The sequence below is a fragment of the Chiloscyllium plagiosum genome, unplaced genomic scaffold, assembly GCF_037043375.1.
Source record: "Chiloscyllium plagiosum isolate Xiang-an unplaced genomic scaffold, Cpla_swu_hap1 HiC_scaffold_30, whole genome shotgun sequence".
In the NCBI taxonomy this organism is placed as follows: Eukaryota; Metazoa; Chordata; class Chondrichthyes; order Orectolobiformes; family Hemiscylliidae; genus Chiloscyllium; species Chiloscyllium plagiosum.
The window spans coordinates 15,190,278-15,210,165 of NW_028270168.1; the positions used below are offsets into that span (position 1 = coordinate 15,190,278).

Below are 19,888 nucleotides of genomic sequence, written 5' to 3' on the forward strand. Positions count from 1 at the left end.
GTATCCAAATGGCTAGTTCTCCCTGTATTCCATGAGATCTAACCTTGCCAACCAGTCTCCCATGGGGATCCTTGTCGAACGCCTTACTGAGGTCTAAAAGATCACGTCCACCACTCTGTCCTCATCAATTCTCTTTATTATTCTTCAAAAACCTCATGCAAGTTTGTGAGACATGATTTCCCATGCACAAAGCCATGTTGATTATCCCTAATCAGCCTTTGTCTTTCCAAATACGTGAACCGCCTGTCCCTCAAGATTCTCTCCAACAACTTGGCCACCATCGACATCAGGCTCACCGGTCAATAGTTCCCTGGCTTGTCCTTACCACCTTTCTTAAATAGTGGCCCCACGTTAGCCAACCTCCAGTCTTCCAGCATCTCACCTGTGACTATCAATGATACAAATATCTCAGCAAGAGGCCCAGCAATCACTTCCCTAGCTTCCCACAGAGTTCTAGGGTACACCTGATCAGGTCCTGGGGATTTATCCACTTTCATACGTTTCAAGACATCCAGCACTTCCTCCTCTATAAAAGGTGTCAAGAATTCTTGCTATTTCATGGTCACTATTAAAGTGGCTTGGACAATTGAATTTAACTTCACCAGCTGCCATTGTAGGATTATGAACCTATGTTTCCAGATCAATAGTACATTCTGGACTATATACAAGAATACCCTCACAGTCTAAGACAATAATTGAGGTCATACCTGTAGTTCACTGAGGAACAACCATACCTGAGTCAAATTGTTCCAGGATGACTGTAGAGCTTTGAACACACAACCCTAGCTAATTCCTCACACTGCGCTGTTGGAGGTGACATCTTTCTGATGAAATATTAAAATCCGGCCCAGTTGGTCCTCTCGGATGAAGGTAAAAATTCCCATGGTGCAATGCAAAGCAGAGATTTTCTGGTATCTTGACCAATAATTATCTCTCCCAACAGTGACACAAAACTGATCACATTGTGAATTTAGAGACTCATATGACATGGTGGTAATGCCCTTACCTCTGGACAAAGAGTTCCAGGATCAAGTCATGTTCTGCTCCAGCGATATGTCTTACCATCTTTGGACAGGGTATCTCAGGAAAATATCGAACAGTTAACAAAAACCCAGCTTTCCAAAGGCAAGCCAGCAATTGAAAATTTGCTGCAAATTGCCAGTCATCTCATTCTAAGAATATCTCCTGTTAAATATTGCTTGTTTTGCGTATCTCACAAACCTTGTGAGCTCCATGATGGATATGACTTTGTGCCAAGATCGACTATTACGCCAGCTTTGTTAAAAATTTTGTTCTAACTAAATTTAATTAACTGACATTTTTACCTAATTTCACGTAACCATCAAGATGTGCTGCAAAAAGTAAGCTCACTGTCAAGTGCTGAACAAAACTTATTCCAAGTTTGATCTCTTTCCACTTGATCTTTCTGAGGTCTCCACAAAGGATTAGATCTAAGACGTTTAATTTGTCGGTCCATCATTCAAGTTCATGCACATAAACTTAATAGATACTCAGCCACTGCTTTGATTTTTCTTTGGAAGATTTTAGGCGGATGTTATCCTGTTTGGCAAATTCTTCCATCTGTCAATGCAGTTGCTTTATTGCACTGTAATTCTGAGCCACTCATTTGTTAGATATGATTCAACTAGATACACAGCAGATGACAGGACTCCAAATGTTAAGTAATGCAGGTTAAATAATTTGCCTTGGTAATGACTCTCATCAATGTTGCCGCCCTCTTTGATGTAGCCAGAATTACTTCCTACATCCATAAATTGGAACTACAGGGGGTATAGCCAAACCTTCATTAGTGTTCAATCCAGGTTAATGCATTCTATATCGATATGCTCTGTTAATCAATTACCTCTGCAGATTTTAAAGTTGTTGATATAGGAATGGGTTTCAATTTTGTTATCTGAAAATAGAAGTGTTTTGCAAAGGTGAAAATAGAGAAGGGGAAAGTGAGGTCTGCAGATGCTGGAGATCAGAGCTGGAAATGTGTTGCTGGAAAAGCGCAGCAGGTCAGGCAGCATCCAGGGAACAGGAGAATCGACATTTCGGGCATAAGCCCTTCTTCAGGAAAATAGAGAAGGTAGACTTGCATTTATACAGGACTGCATTTTATCATAACTGGGACATCGACTTCAGGGAGTTTTAAGCAGGGTGTGAGCTCTACCAGTTATCTCAGATAATTCTCCACAGCTAACTTCATCATGCTCCACACCTCTCCAGCCTACCACTATCATGCATTCAACAGCAGTGGAAGTGATTGCCACTCTCAGGAGCTTCGGTCACTGGTGAAGTATTTAAAGCACAGCTTTTGCGCAGGTCAATTGCTTCCCATCATGAGCAGCCCATCATGGTACATGTAGTGGGAGGGAAATGAAAAAGCTTCTAAGGGCACATAGTTGACCCGTCATTAGAAATAAAAAAGCTCACATTCGTCAATGCAATGCTACTTTGCACCAGAGTCAGTCTTCTTTCAAATTTCAAAAATGCACTTTATTCATAAAAAATGTTAGCGGGTTTTGAGAAGATTGTAGCTCAGAATTTGTATTCATAAAAATGTCTTTACATACATATATAATAAGTAAAGCCATTCATTTCTCGACAGTGGCATATGAAGAAACAAACAAATATTGGATTTTGACAATTCAAATAAATGCGAGGTGCTGCATTTTGGGAAAGCAAATCTTAGCAGGACTTTTACACTTAATAGTAAGGTCCTAGGGAGTATCGCTGAACAATGAGACTTTGGAGTGCAGGTTCATAGCTCCTTGAAAGTGGAGTCGCACGTAGATAGGATAGTGAAGAAGGCGTTTGGTATGCTTTCCTTTATTGGTCAGAGTATTGAGTACAGGAGTTGGGAGGTCATGTTGCGGCTGTACAGGACATTGGTTAGGCCACTGTTGGAATATTGCATGCAATTCTGGTCTGCTATCGGAAAGATGTTGTGAAACTTGAAAGGGTTCAGAAAAGATTTACAAGGATGTTGCCAGGGTTGGAGGATTTGAGCTATAGGGAGAGGCTGAACAGGCTGGGGCTGTTTTCCCTGGAGCGTCGAAAGCTGGGGGGTGACCTTATAGAGGTTTACAAAATTATGAGGGGCATGGATAGGGTAAATAGGCAAAGTCTTTTCCCTGGGGTCGGAGTGTCCAGAACTAGAGGGCATAGGCTTAGGGTGAGAAGGGAAAGATATAAAAGAGACTTAAGGGGCAACTTTTTCACACAGAGGGTGGTACGTGTATGGAATGAGCTGCCAGAGGATGTGGTGGAGGCTGGTACAATTGCAACATTTAAGAGGCATTTGGATGGGTATATGAATAGGAAGGGTTTGGAGGGATATGGGCCGGGTGCTGGCAGGTGGGACTAGCTTGGGTTGGGATATCTGGTCGGCATGGATAGGTTGGACCAAAGGGTCTGTTTCCTTATTGTACATCTCTATCACTCAATGACTCTATCCAGCAAGCAAACCCAAGGCATTTCTTACTTGTACAAGACTATACTTTCATACGTTTGAGGCATTAGGAGGGTCCCCATTTAACTTTGGCAGAAAGACTCTAGATGGTTGTCTTTCCCCACCTCACCTTGGAGACAGCTGCCCTGAGCTTTAGTGCATCCCTCAGCACGTAGTCCTAGATCTTGGAATGTGCAAGTCTACAGCACTTGGTCAGGGTTAACTCCATGTTCTGGAAGACCAACAAGTTTCAGGTAGACCAAAGAGCTTCTTTTATCGAGTTAATGGCTCTCCAGGGGCAGCTGATGTTTGCCTCAGTATGTGCCCTGGAGAACAGATCAGAGAGCACAGAGTACTGCATCATGGAGTTCTAATCAACTGTCATTGGAACTGCAGCTACAAGAGTGAAGTTACATCAGAGTCTGTCTTCTTTCAAATTTCAAAAATGCACTTTATTCATAAAAAATGTTAGCGAGTTTTGAGAAGATTGTAGCTCAGAATTTGTATACATAAAAATGTCTTTACATACATACATAATAAGTAAAGATGTTCATTTCTCGATAGTGGCATATGAAGAAACAAACAAATATTGGATTTTGACAATTCAAATAAATGCAAGGTGCTGCATTTTGGGAAAGCAAATCTTAGCAGGACTTAGACACTTAATGGTAAGGTCCTAGGGAGTGTCACTGAACAAAGAGACCTTGGAGTGCAGGTTCATAGCTCCTTGAAAGTGGAGTTGCAGGCAGATAGGATAGTGAAGAAGGCATCTTACCATTGTTCAATGTGGGAGCATCCCATGCCAGAAAGCTTCAAACAATAGAAACCATCAACTCCTATTTACAATGAGAAAAGTAAAGAAACAACAAATGAGAAAATCACTGCATTTCCTCCTGGGGTCACGTACCTATTGGGCAACAACTAATGTATAGTCAATGAATGAGCACATCTATCACAATCCGGTGTCAGTTTATACCTGCCCTGCATGTTGCACGTGACGCTGCATTTCTCACTTATGCAGAAGGTGATGCCCCCCTCAAAGTTCATCATCTTCCTCCACATCAGAAGCTTGCTGCCGCTCTCCCAGTTCTTAAAATTCTGTCCCCCCCCCCCCCCCCCCTTGTCTCCTACAGTGGTGCAGGCCACAACATCCTAAGACTACACAGCTCCGCTCTTTCTGAGGTGTTTTGCAGGGTGCCCTCCTCAGACCAAACCAAGCTCATTAGAACCTCATCTTCAGGAGGCTATTGTCAGCTGCAACAATGATTCTGGTGGAAGAAAGCATCTTCACAGCATCACTACCTTTCGTTGACGTGTCTTGCCTTTCTGCATTGACACAGAGCCAGGCAGCTTGTCAGGCTTGTCAGCAATGATCAGTCGAGGAGCAGATTTGTTGCCCTAATCACTGTTCTACATTAATCTCACACACCTGCGCCGTGTGCTAGCAGCTTGTGCTGTAAACACACTGCACCCGCCCCAATCAAATGGCCATGTCTCAGAATCTAAGATGTGGAGGTGGAGGTGCTGGTGTCAGACTGGGGTGGACAAAGTTAAAAAAAATCACACAATACCAGGTTATAGTCCAACAGGTTTATTTGGAAGCACTAGCTTTCAGAGAGCTGCTCCTTCGTCAGTTACCTGATGAGGGAGCGTCGCTCCGAAAGCTAGTGCTTCCAAATAAACCTGTTGGACTATAACCTGGTGTTGTGCGATTTTTAACTTAATCAAAATCTAAGGGCAGTGCTCCTCAGTCAAGTCAAGGGAGACAGCCGTCAGTCAAAGGGTCAGCTCAAGCGCAGCCTCTGATATCAGTCCAGGGGCTTAGACATGATCAAATTGCAGGCAGTCAGAAGCTGGGGATCCATACAGAATACTGCTAACCAGAACATCGCTAACCACTGCAGGCTCAGATTAAAGGCTAACATCCTGAGGACTTTATATATTATTTAATCTTCTTTTTTTCTCTGGACGCTATCCCCTTTCTAGTCTTGTGTTTGTCTGTGCATTTGATGTTGCATCTTTATTTTTCTCTTGGTGTCAGCCAGTAATAAAATTGCTCTTCCTTTCACAGAAGAAAACTTGCAATTGGCTCCTCATTGTTTCTGGGTAACTAGTTAACTACATTTCAAATAGAGTGGATGTGATTTAAAAAAAGGCATTTTCTTGCAGCTGACTGGGGATGAGAAGTAGAGCAGAACCAATTCAGCCCTCCTCACCTGGTCTGAACACTGTCAATACCTTAAGAATTTTGGATATTTTGATGGAATTACTTTCATCCTTCTAAACACAGCAAAATAGACATAGTCTACTCATTAGAGAATGCCATATTCCAAGGAACCACTCCCTCAACTCCCTCTGGAATAAAAATGTCCTTTGATACTGATCAAAGGCAGGCTCAATGGAGCTGAAATACAGATCAACCTTCATCTAATATGAAGAAAGCAAGCAAGAAGGAGTAGATGGCTTTTGCTGGTGTATTCTGTCCGCTACTTTTTTTAAAGGAGAGAAGCAAATGAACATTTTTTTCATGCTATAATTTATCTGCGATTTCTGTAATTAAAATTTAGCCTGTAGTTTTATTCTGCATGCACTGTATACATTACGAAACTGGCCATTTAAATCCTATTCCAGTAAAGATACTTATTGCAGAAGCAAATTAAGTGCAGAAATTAATATTTTATTTTAATAGATAATTTTACTGGGTGGCCTGGTGGCTCAGTGGTTAGCACTGCTGCCTCACAGCACTGGGAACCTTAGTTTGATTTCACTCTTGGGCGACTGTCTGTGTGCAGTTTGCACATTTTCCCTGTGTCTTAATGGGTTTCCTCCAGGTACTCCTGTTTCCCACCACAGTCCAGAGATGTGCAGGTTAGGAGGATTGGCCATGCTAAATTGCCCATGGTGTTCAGGGATGTGCAGGTTAGGTGGATTGGCCATGGGAAATGCAGGATTACTGAGATAGTTTGGGTCTGGGTGGGATGCTCATCAGAGACTTGGTGTGGACTTGATGGGCCAAATGGCCTGCTTACACAGTGTAGGAATTCTGTGATTAGACAATGATTACAGCAAAGAGAAGTTCACAGTGCAATTGGTGTGAGTTGTGTCTCAGTTGGTAACATTCTCCATGCTATGTTGATGCCCTTGGTTGGTGTTCTATGTTTGTACAAGAATCAAGTCTGACACTCAATGCTATTGGTAAGAGAGTGTTACGCCTTTTGGAGTGTTATCTTTTAAATGAGAGGCCCCAGCTACCCTTTCAGATATATGTAAAAATGACACAGCACTATATTAATGAAGAATCACCTTTAATGTTCAGACCAAGACAGATTGTCCGGTCATTATTACATCGTTGTTTGTGGGATCTTGCTTTGTGCAAAATAATTAGTGTATGATGACACATCAGAAGGACCTCATTGGCTTTCACGTGCTTTGGAATGTAACTGTGGTTGTGCTAGACACCAAATGAATACAAATCGTTTGTGTCTTTCAGATTAACAGATTATAATTCTAAACAATTTACAATGCCACAGCATCCCAAAAAGTATATATGCATTGGTATTCAGCAGCTCAAACTCCTCAGTTCAGATGATTGCTGAAATCTTTAGTTAATTCCTGTCGTTACCTGTGATTGCATGTAATGTGTGTTGAAGAAACGCCTGAATTATATACATGCATGCATGAGTTTGCTCCAGGTTATGTGACATTTGCTTATTGTGAAGTTTGAAATTGAGAATATTGCATGTGCAGAAATCTGTGATCCTGCAACTCTGGCCTTGATTTGCATCGCCACACCATTGGCAGACCTACCTCTAACTGCCTGGACTTAATCTCTGTAATTCCCTCCTTAAACCTCTCCACTGTTCTCCGTCCTCCTTTAAGATACTCCTTCAAACCTGATTCTTTAACTGAGCTTGTGGCCCTGACATATCCTGATGCTCAGTCTTAGTTTTCTGGTTTGATCTTGTAAAGCACCCTGGAAGTTTTATCATGTTAAAAGTTGCTATATAAATCCAATTTGCTGTTGGAGGAAACAGAATTGAACAGAAAAAGAAGAGATGAAATTGTGCAGTTCTTCGGCAAACCAGAAATCTCAAACTGAAGTTGGGAATATATCCAAATAAAGAATACACTTTAATAATGCTGTACCTCATTTCCCAACTAGAGGTCCTCAGTAAGCTATACAGGTATTATTGACAACCTCCATTTTGACAGAATAAACACGTTTTGCGTTAAGTTGTGTAGTTCCTCCAGTTTTTACACTGACAATCATTTTAGGGATATCTTCCAAAAAGCAAATGTAACAAACTTCAGAGAGTATATCTCCAACATCTGATTGGTCTGTGTTACTCTTTGTTACGTACGGGAGCATGCTTAAAGATACTATGAGGGAAACTGAGAAATGGCAGATGTATGACATTTTCATATTCCTCACATTTGTTTTCAAGCTTTAAGATTACTAGATACTGTTAAATTGGCCAAACAATCAATAATATTGTGTATTTTTTCAAAAATTCAAAGACTTCAACACTTGTTAGGAAATACGCCTTAGAATTTTCAAGGAAATAAGGGATACTTAGGTGTAGATATTTATTCAGGGATTTCAACAGAGAACATTGATAATTTATTCAAAACAAGATGAGATTAATCAAGGAATTGGGGGCCACCTATTCTGAAATTGTTGGCAGAGAAACTTTAAGTGTCCCTGATTGTCTGGTGTACCGACCTCATGGCAAGGAGCTCATCCACTTTCACCTGGGCTACCTTCACAAGCATCTGAAGATCAGATGACAAAATAAAATGCCAAACGTTGAAGTGCTGACCTGTGCTGTCTTGCCAGGGTCATACCTGTACTGGGTTGATCATATAACCAGCATGCCTGGCCCTCTTTCTAAAGTAATTTTATAGAATGCAGCAGAAACATTCCTACCAACACTTGGGAACCTCTGACTGTGACTGATCAAAATAGGGAGGACGTTCTCAGGAAGGTACTGAGCACATTGAAGAAAACATGCACAGGGGTGAAGGCGAGGAAGCACTGGAAAGAACACACAAATACTTCACTGAGACAACCCTCTGAGTAGCTCTTGCCCCACATGAGGCAGAGTCTGCAGCTTGAGCACTGGACTGAAGCATCTCAGAATCCATTGAAGCTGAGTGAGAGCAAGTCAGCTGTAGTCCTGAGGGACTGCCTAAGAAGGAAGAGAAGGAAGTGGAGAAAGTGCTTGAGAACATTTTGCAGGATCCCATTAGTGCTCCTCAAAGAAGACTAGAAAGTTCTGTTAGAAGAACCATGGCAATGGGTCATTGTTTATAAAGGTACCAGAATTATTTGAGGGGTTAGATGAATTTGAAAATAAGAGCAATCAATGTGTAGAACTTAACTGAATATTCAGAAGGCTGAAAGTTTCAATTGTGAGGCTTTTTGAAATATTCAAACCCTATACCGGCCAAATAGAAACGTTGAGGTCTCAGAGTGATGAGAAGCTCGCTTCATAATGTGACAAAACACTCAGCTCAAAGCTGCTTTCTTTCGAGAAAAGGAAAATGGGAGGGCCCATGGTTCTTGTTTTCGATATGAATGACGCAATGAAAACTTGATGGATATTAGCTATTTAGCATTGAATGTAATTGTGGAACTAAAGAAATGATTACAAAATGTGTGTCACCACAATCCAGCAAGATTAGGAAAATAACATTCCCAATAATGATGAAGAGGTGCTGGTGTTGGACTGGGGTGGACAAAGTTAAAAATCCCATAAAACCAGGTTATAGTCCAACTGGTTCATTTGGAAGTACTTCCAAAGCTAGTACTTCCAAATAAACCTGTTGGACTGTTACCCGATGTTGTGTGATTGTTAACTATTCCCAATGTAACAGGCAAGCAGAATGGTCCCCCAGTATGGCAATTAATGCTGTGTCAAATAGAGACGGCTAACAATGGAACTGAGTTCTTGCGGATAAAGATGCTTCTATGCTGGGCATCAAATGATGTTTAAACTAGTACTGGGGTCACGAACATGTACAGCATAACCAGTCAGAGATGAATCATGTCAGTTGCAGTATTAAATTGATATTCTGGCATTTCACGACACTAGCATGGGTCACAAAGACATTTCAGAGGTTTCCAGAGGAAGGTGATTGACCACAGAATTTTATCTGTGATGATCCGCCTCCCTCAGGAGATTAAATAAGTTGTGTTGGTTCCACGATGAACACATTGTGGTTGGAATTGGGATCATAGGCCAGTGTTTCTTTTCATCTCATTCTGTATTATTTTCTTGTATTGTGTTGTTTTGTGTCACTGAGTGTTGCTTTTTCATGAACATTTATCAGTGAAAGAAAATAAGTGGTCAACGTTATACATAGGTCTGTGTTTTGAGCTTCAGGTCTTGTCTGGGTTAAATGGAAAATAATGGAGAGAAAAATCAAGAGAAGACTTTCAATCCTCCTTGCAAGTAGTTACGGAAAGCAATTGAGGTCAGGTCACTTGCAAAGCTTCTTCCTTTGGTCCAGTGTAGGACTAAAATTGAGAGGAAAAGAAACATCAACAGAAGCTTTAAAATAATGTCACATCGCATTATATCCAAATCATTCTAGTCATTTGTTAATGCAGCCAAATTAGTACAACAATGTATATTTATGTATTGTCTTTAATGCAGTTAAATGTCCACATTATAAAACAAAATATGACACCAGATCGTTTAAGCTGATATTTGGGCAGATGATCAAAAGCTCAGTCAAAGAGAATGGTTTTGAGGAATGTCTTCAAGAACGAAAGTGAGGTCGAGTGGTAAGGGAGTAGACAGGGACTTCCAGAGCTAATGACCAAAGCAACTGAAGCCAGGGTCACCCGTGATGGAGTGATTCTCAGAGGGAATGCACAAGAGTCCAGAATTGGAGAAACAGCAATGATTCAGTGGGTTTTGGAGTTGGGGAAGATTACAGAGATAGTCGAGGTGATAGAGGGATCTGAAAACAAGAACAGGAATTTTAGAAATCATTATTTTGCTTACACAACACCAGGTTATTGTCCAAAAGGTTTATTTCAAAGTACAAGCTTTCGGAGCACTGCTCCTTCGTCAGGTAGCTAGTCCAGCTTCCTGGTGTTGTGATATTTTTAACTTTGTCCACTTCAGCCCAACACCGGCACCTCCACATCATGATATTGCTTGACCGAGAGCCAATATAGTCAGCGAGCACAAGGATGACAGAGGACTGGGACTTGTTATGAGGACAGAAGGCACTCTGGGTTATGGGGTGAGGTGGGGAGGTGGGGGGGGGGGGGGGGGGCGGGGTGTGGAGGGGAGGGGTGTCAATGTACATCACAAAGATTAGCTCAGTTCCACTGTGCCGACAAGGTTGGCTGATTCCTAAAGGACATAGCTGCCGGTGTGAGTCTGAGGCAGGCAGTGAGTGAATACAATAGGATGGTCAAAAAGTATTTGAACTTGGCCTTACTCACATATACCCGCCACAGCTGCATCTGTCCATGATAGTTAACAATAAAGAGCATTGTAGATACAAAGTCATGCCTTCTCATTGAGGAAACCCTCCCTCATGCTATGCAGCATGATAACCGAGGTGAATGCGATAGACTTCAAACAGATACTGCAGCTCAAAGCTGGGCTTCAATAAGGCATTGGCGGCCATCAGCAGTCACAGCAAAACTGTAACCCCATGCCCTGACATGTGGCTCCAATCAAGTCAGGAGATCAACACTGGTTCAATTAAAAGTACATAAGAGCATACCTAGATCCTACACAGAGTTAGTCATGTTCCAAATAGTGTGATGCTTAGTTGTTACCATGTCCCAGAGACCCACTCTCTCTTAGAGAGAGAGAGAGACAGACAGACAGAGAAAGAGACAGAGACAGAGACAGAGAGACAACTGATGGTGAGTTTAACCTGAGAATCATTATAATTCAGGTGAAGGGCGAGAGGCAAGATTGGGAAGGTGGGACCTTTATGGTGTCCTCAGCTGGTATGGGAATTAGACATGCATGTTATTTTGCATTGTATACCAGCAGTCTACCCAACCGAGCAAACTGAATGCCCCCCAAACAGCATAAGGCGCATATCATAGACAAAGCTAAACAATCCCACACCCCACAGATCTAAGCTCACCAGTCCTACCACATTCAATTGTTAATGGTGGAGGATAATTAAACTACTCACTGGAGGAAGGCCCTCGACAAATATCCCCATCCTCAATGATGGGGGAGCCTGGCACACTTGTACTAAAAATCAAGGCTGAAGGATTTGTAAAATCTTTGACATGAACCACTTATCTTGGTCTCTTCCTGAATTCAGGTACTAGCCTTTAAACAATTTGATTAATTCCACTAGTACAATTACAACATTTAAAAGGCATTTGGATGGGTATATGAATAGGAAGGGTTTGGAGGGATATGGGCCAGATGTTGGCAGGTGGCACTAGATTGGGTGGGATATCTGGTCAAGTTGGACCGAAGGGTCTGTTTCCGTGCTGTATATCTCTGTAACTATGAGTCTATGCTATGAAAACAGCTAAAGGGAATGGATGCTACAAAGCCTATTGGATCTGACAACATTCCAGCAATATTACTGAAGACTCATGCTCCAGAATTAGCTGTGGTCCAGTCTTACTGTTCCAGTACAACTATGACACTGACATCTGCCCAGCAATGTGAAAAGATACATAGCTATGTTCTGTCCCCAAACAGCAGGACAATTCCAACCCAGTCAATTATGACTCCATCTGACTCCTCTCAATTATCAGCAAAGGGGAATGCATTGTCATCAGTGCAATGAGGTGGCACTTACTAATAACCTGCTCACTGGTGCATAATTTTGGTTCTTTCAGGCCCACTCAGTTCCTGACTTCATTACAACCATGGCTCAATCATGAACAAATACTTTGAATGTAAGAGGGGAAATGCGGATGAATGCTTTGGAGATCAAGGTAGCACTCGACTCTGGTATTAAGGAACCCTGGCAAAACTGATGTCAAAGGCAATCAAGGGGAAAACTCTCCAGTGGTTGGAGTCATACCTAGCACACAGGAAGATGTTTGTAGGTTTGCTCACTGAGCTTGAAGGTTCATTTGCAGATGTTTCGTCACCCTGCTTTCTATTTATATGCTTGGGTTTCTTTGGGTTGGTGATGTCACGGTATTTTGTAATACTGTGCAAGGACTGTAACAAACACTACATTGGGTAAACAGGCAGAAAACTGGCCATCAGGTTACATGAACACCAACTAGCCACAAAAAGACATGACCCTCTCTCATTAGTATCCTCACATACGGATGAAGGAGGACACCACTTCGACTGGGACAACACATCCATCCTAGGACAAGCGAAACAAAGACATGCACAAGAATTTCTAGCAGCATGGCATTCCAACCGGAACTCTATCAACAAACACATTGAGTTTGACCCCATCTATCACCCCCTGAGAAAAGGAACCGGACGTGACTTCACCACAGGAAATGGCATCACCACAGGAAATTACATCACTGACCCAAAGAAACGCAAACACATAAATAGGAAGCAGCAATTTTCAGCTGTGCTTCGCCTGAGGCCCACTGAAGATGTTACCTAGTAGGGTGATGAAACATCTGAAAATGAACCTTCAAGCTCAGCGAGCAAACCGACATCCAGAACCTCAACCTGAGCTACAAATCTTCTCAAAACTCGCTATGTTTGTGATTGTTGGAGGTTGGTCTTCTCAGCTCCAGGACATCTGTGCAATGGTTCCTCAGGGTACGTCTCAGAACTAACCACCTTCAGACATACATCAATGACCTTCCCTGCATCAGAAGGTCTGAGTTAGGGTTTTGGCCCAATTCAAATAGTGCATTTTCAGCATTATTTGTGACTCCTCAGACCGTGTGCAAATGTAGCAAAACCTGAACAATATCCAAATTGGGACTAGTAAGAGGCAAGTAATAGTTACACTCTCAAATGGAAAGCAATGACCATCTTCAAAAAGACAGCATCTGACCATCATTCTTTGCTATTCAATGGTAATGCCTTCACTACAATTTCTACTATCAACATCCTTGGAGTCACTATTGGCCAGAAACTAAACTGAACCAGTAATGTAAGCACTGTGGCTATAAGAGCACGTCAGAAGCTGGTAATCTTATGGTGATGAACTCACCTCCTGTCTCCTTAAAGCTGTCCACTATTTAAAAGACAAAAGTCTGGAGTGTGATGGAATATTCCCCACTTGCCCGGATGAGTGCAACTCCAACAACACTCAAGAAGCTTGACAGTATCGAGGGCAAAGCAGCCACTTGATTGCAAAGCAACCACATCCACAAACTTCAGTATTCACATCCTTCATTGCAAAACAGTAACAGCAGTGTGTACCATCTACAAGATGCACTGCAAAAATTCACTACAGCATCTTCTACATCCACAACTACCACCACTACAAAAGGACAAGGACAACACCATCATCTACAAGTTCTCCTCCAAGACATTCACCATCCTGACTTGGAAATGTGTCACCATTTCCTCCGTGTCGCTGGGTCAGTGTGCTCCTTCCTAACAGCATTGTGGGAGTCCCAACACCCCAAGGACTGTTGCAGTTCAAGAACTCCGAACACCCGAGTGCCTTCTCAAGGGCAATTAGGGATGGGCAATAAATGCAGATTCAGACATCAATGCCACATGTGCTGAAAGAAGTACAAAACAACACATACAAAACAAAACGCAGAGTTTTGGAATAACGTCAATGATACAGAGGGTAGAATGTGGGGAACTAGCTGAGAGTGTGTTGGAACAGTCAAGTCTGGAGGTAATAAAGTCATGAATGAGGATTCCTTTAGCAGATCAATTGAAATGTGTTGAAGTTGATTCATATTACACGGATAGAAATAATCAGTCTTAATGATGACATGTTTACAAGGTTGGAAACACATCTCAGAACCAAATGTGGCATCAAGCCTGCCAACAGACTGACTTAATGATAAACTGTTACCAGTTAGTCAACATGTATACTGACTGGAGGTGGAGAGTTCCTTCTGTACCTGGTGAAATATCACGAGTTTGAATGTGGCAGATATACCAAGATATCCAAAGCTCTTCCCATTCTTTCAGAGTTACTGACCTGTAACTTGAAATTTGCTCAAATGTTTGAAACTTGGCAAGCAGCTGATGTTTTGAATATTGGGCCTGTCCTGTAAGACCGTGATGCGATCAGTCTCTCCTGCCTGTGTTCACTCTCACACACATTGTATAAACTTGTACGGTCAATGTGAGGTGGAAGTGGAGATGGGTCATTTTTATCAGCTTCCTCAACTGAATGGGATTACACAGGAGCTGATGCCATTGATTGTAACTGGGAATGTGGGATGTGACAACAGGATTTTAATGAACATTTTGACTGCGTTCCTTATTACCATAACCAAGAAATTTTATTTTTGCGTTAAGGGAGAATAACAAGGAGTGGTTGGGGGCTTCTTGTTGCTACTGCAAATAATGTTGTTCCTAAAGATGCATTCAAATATTAAACTCCCAAAGTTCCAAAACATCAGTATCCCAAAGAAGAATCATATCAAACTTGAAACACTAGCTCTGTTTCTCTCCCACAGATGCTGTCAGACTTGCTGAGTCTCTCCAACACTTTGTGTTTTTATTCCAATATGAAACTGGTCTGGTCTTGTTGAACCAACCGTAACTGACTGCATCTTGTGTGATGGCTGACCGCTTGGACAACATTTTGTGCTTGTTAAGTGTTTTGCAATAGCTTCATGCCCTTACTATATTACAGATCCACTGAGGTTTCTTTAAAACCAGAGAAGAAGCCTAGAGTGCTTGTGATGCCAAAAATTTAATAATTTCTGAGCACAGATGAAAACGTCTTTCATGTTTAATGCAATATTTCTAATAATTAAGTGGCATGCTCTTGCAGAGGCAATGTTGAGGTGGAAATGAAATACCAATGGACACTTTGATTCCAAAAATGCATACAATTTGATTTTTATGTCGATATATACACTTTGTTTCATGCATTCACAGAGGAGAGCTGCTCTTTAAAAAGTCAGCAAAGATATGCACTTAGGCTAACTATATTTGAACGTAAATGGACATTTTTATATATTTAGATGACAACAGCAAGGTTTATAAGTCCTTGGAGACCAATATGTAATACCAGTCCAATGAGTATTGATCGACGGTAGTTGAAGATCGGAATATTTTTCAGCAGATGACAGTAAGTGGTTTTATGTCCTCATGATTATTCTCTATATCCTTCATTGGTCCTCATTCTTGATCTATTTCCTTGAGACATTATTGTGGAGCAAAATTTAACGTAGATGTTGGATTTCAGCTCTTTGAAGCCGGAGTTTAAAATCAACATTTTTAATTTGGCAGCAAAATTATTCTGCTATTTATAAAAGCAGCGTCTGCCGCCAGAGCACAGATTCTCTCTGTGGTTTCTGGGCTTTGCCAAGGAGAGGTGTAGCTGGCAGTTGTCATAACACCACAGGGAAAACAGCAGTTCACAATGCAAGGTCTCATGCAAAATCTATAGGAGGTAGCAAGGATAATAACAAGCAGCGTTACAGTCCAGCTATCAAACTAAGTGTCAGTACATGTCACCGGGATACAAATTCGGAATCATGGCAATATAAGAACATAAAGCACAGTACTATGGAAGTTGGAATTCTGAAATAAAAATAGAAAATGCTGGAGAAACTCAGCAGATCTGGCAGCATCTGTGTCAAGAGAGAAACGGTCAATGTTTCCAGTCTGATATGACTCTCCTTCAAAACTGCAGAACTGTGGTTGATTCATAGACCTTGAAATGGCGTGTTGTATTCAGGTCGCCTTCATCTTAACCTTTCCAAGGACAGTTAATGGTGAGCAATGGATGATGGGTTAGCTTACCTTGGCCACGTCCTGTGAATGGAAAATGAAACTGAATTGTGATCCTCCTTGAGTTTAATGTTATTGTTACACTTGCATTTGAGCAAAGGGCAACAGAGTGAATTACTGTGTTAAGAATAATGAGTGAGACGCAGAGAAAGAATTTGGTGGAATAGAAGAAAAGGATCCATTTTTTGACAATGAATAAAATGCCATTGATAGCTTTAAAAATCACACAACACCAGGTTATAGCTAGCTGCCTGGTGAAGGAGCGGTGCTCCAAAAGCTTGTGCTTTCAATAAACCTGTTGGACTATACCTAGTGTTCTGTGATTTTTTTTAACTATGTCCATCCCAGTCCAACACCAGCACCTCCACACCATTGATATCTTTGTTCAAACTATCCCTTTCAAACATTGCTTTGAGATATTGTCTCCAATTACCACTAAACTCATCTTCCCAAACATCCCAGGCTTTTCGAGTGCAAAATTTTCAAAGGTAACAGGACTGAAAGGAAGTTGGGGTCATTCACAAAGTTTTGAATAAAATCACAACTGTTTCATTTTGCAACTTTTCCATTGTGTAACTGCTAAGAGGTTAAAACCATCAGGAAAAACTGAACAGGTTTAGTCTCCCTTTTACTAAAAAGGGAAAGTTGATTAAATGAAGATTTTTAAAGTGATGATTGAAGTTGATAAATTAAACATGGATGTTTCCATTTGCGGGGAAATTGAAATCAGCAGCGTTTATCAAACCAGTAACTGGGGGTGGTGATCGAGGGTGGAGGTGCTAGAAATGGAGGAGATGTGATTGAAGGCAGTGTTGATCACAAGGGCAAAGAAATTGCGGTCCTCAAAGTAGGAGGACACCTGGGATGTCCATTCTGAGCCTCCTCCATTGCCTACACAAGGGCCTCTGGAAACTGGAGGAGGAACACTTTATCTTCCGCCTCACGAGCCTACAACCACATTTAATGAACATTGAATTCACCAGTTTCCAAATCTCCCCTCTCCCCACCTTATCCCAGGTCCAACCCTCCAACTCAAATCTTGACCTGACCTGCTTGTCTCCTTCCCGCCTATCCACTACACCCTTCCCACCAATCTATCACCAACAGCTCCTACTTTCGCCCACCTATCACCATCCCACCTACCTTTCCCCAGCTCCCTTGCCAGTCCTAAAGAAGGGTTATGCCCGAAATGTCGACTCTCTTGCTTCTCAGGTGTTGCCTGACCTGCTGTGCCTTTTCCAGCGCTACACTTTATAAACTCTGACTCTCTAGCAACTGCAGTCCTCACTATCTCCTACCAGCCAGCCAGTGGGACAGGCTTATGCAGCGATGGTGATGGTGGTGTCTGGAATTTTTGTGAGTATGACTACATCAGGTGTCGTTTGACTAGTCTGGGAGATGGCTCTCGCAATTTTGGTACTCGCTCCCAGATGGTATTGAGGACAACATCGCAGACAGAGCTGTTTCTGCTGTTATCTTTTCAGGTACCAATGTTGAAGCCAGGTGATCCATCCAGTTTCCTTTCTTTGTTGAGACTTTGTAGTGATTGATAGAATTAAGTGGTTTGTTAGGCCGTTTCAGAAGGAAATTCAGAGTCAACCACATTGCTGTGGGTCTGGAGTCCCATGTAGGCCAGACCAGGCAAGAATAGCAGATTTCCTTCTTTGAAGGTGTTTATTGAGCCAGTTGGGTTTTTCCTGACGATCGACAATGGTTTAATGATCATCAGTAGATCCTTAATTCCAGGTTTTTTAAAAATTGAAAATCCTGTAGCAGGATTCAAACCCAGGTCCCTGATATGGTGATAATACCACTAGACCATCACCCCTCCACTTAAAATAAGTTACGTTTAGTTGTGGTATCATGCTGGAGGTGCTGGAAATGAGGGTGGATAATCCTTTGAATAAGGAAGCCAGTTCGGTGGAAATCAGGACAATGGGAGCCACGTGGTAGTTCTTGGGGAAGGCAGAAGAAAGAATTCCTTTCCATAATGGGAATAACTTATACATATTGCCCTTTGTGGATTTCTCTGATGGTCCATGTAACATATATCATAAAAAATAGGTTCTTATTGTATCAGAAATTTTGAAGTTTATTTACAATGAGATGAAAGATTTATAATTTATATATAATCATGTCATTTTTGAAAGGTGATTTTACAATAGATTCAGGTGAATCTGGCTCCCTTCTATGAAGGCATTCTTTCTTTAATTTCTCTCAAACAAAATCAAGGTGAGAATTGTCAGAAAAAGTGATCGTACTTTGATATCGCTCAGGAAGCAAGTGATTGTAGATCCCTGTGATGTGTTAATGGAAAGTTATTTATACTGTGGTGGTATATTACAGGGTAGGTAACTATTAAAGGTCACTAGCATGTTTTCAGTTCAGAATAATTAAGGATTGATTTAGTTTACAAAACCCAGAGACTGAAAATCGTAGGGCAGTTACAAACTGAGATCAGGAGTAAGTTTATTTTCTCTCCTTAAAGGCATTCAGAGAAAATGCAGTCACCTCCATAAACAAGTTCAGCTTATGCAGGAGAGTTTAGTTAGAAAATCTGCATATTAATAGAAGCTAAGAAAGTTTAAGCTCTCATATTAGTGAGTATTAAGAAGTCTCTACCATTCATAAGAAATAAGCGGGAAGAATCAGTTAAAAAATTAATGTAGAGGGTCGATTTCTCTTATCTTGAATCTTAGTAGATTAATGGTGTTGGGTTTAAAATTTGATGTATTGTGTGTTTTTCTAAACCCTTCTACATCGAGATAGCTTTTTATGTTACAACCCAAACATCTGTTCCATTCTGAATAAATTCTGCTGCTCTATGTGATTATGTTTCAGTGACTTTTACAAGGATGTTGCCGGGGTTGGAGGATCTGAGCTACAGGGAGAGGCTGAACAGGCTGGGACTGTTTTCCCTGGAGCATCGGAGGCTGAGGGGTGACCTTATAGAGGTTTATAAAATTATGAGGGGCATGGATAGGATAAATAGGCAAAGTCTTTTCCCTGGGGTCGGGGAGTCCAGAACTAGAGGGCATAGGTTTAGGGTGAGAGGGGAAAGATATAAAAGAGACCTAAGGGGCAGTTTTTTCATGCAGAGGGTGGTACGTGTATGGAATGAGCTGCCAGAGGAAGTGGTGTAGGCTGGTACAATTGCAACATTTAAGAGGCATTTGGATGGGTATATGAATAGGAAGGGTTTGGAGGGATATGGGCCGGGTGCTGGCAGGTGGGACTAGATTGGGTTGGGATATCAGGTCGGCATGGACAGGTTGGACTGAAGGGTCTGTTTCCATGCTGTACATCTCTATGAATCTATCTATGACTCTATGACTGACCACCACATGAACTAAAATTTTCAAACTTTTTTTAAAAACACATGATTAAGCAAAACAGATTCATTCTGGGATGTGTTTGTCTAGTAGTACCGTCAGCTGGGATCGCAATCATGTACATGGGCGGCACAGTGGTTAGCACTGCTGCCTCACAGCACCAGAGACCCGGGTTCAATTCCCGCCTCAGGCGAATGACTGTGTGGAGTTTGCACATTCTCCCCGTGTCTACG

General features: G+C 41.7%; 1 protein-coding gene and 1 long non-coding RNA gene across 2 annotated transcripts in view; one reads left to right on the plus strand and one right to left on the minus strand.

The window, feature by feature from the left end:
• LOC122563543 (parkin coregulated gene protein homolog) overlaps nucleotides 1-19,888 on the plus strand; it is a 294,523-nt gene that overhangs the window by 19,113 nt on the left and 255,522 nt on the right. The gene's annotated exons all lie outside the window — the stretch shown is intronic.
• The window catches only part of LOC122563544 (uncharacterized), a 46,738-nt gene continuing 29,518 nt past the window's right edge, over nucleotides 2,669-19,888 (minus strand). The window contains exon 3 of the long non-coding RNA XR_015752131.1: nucleotides 2,669-4,293. This is a non-coding gene — a long non-coding RNA (uncharacterized LOC122563544). The remainder of the gene's footprint in view (nucleotides 4,294-19,888) is intronic.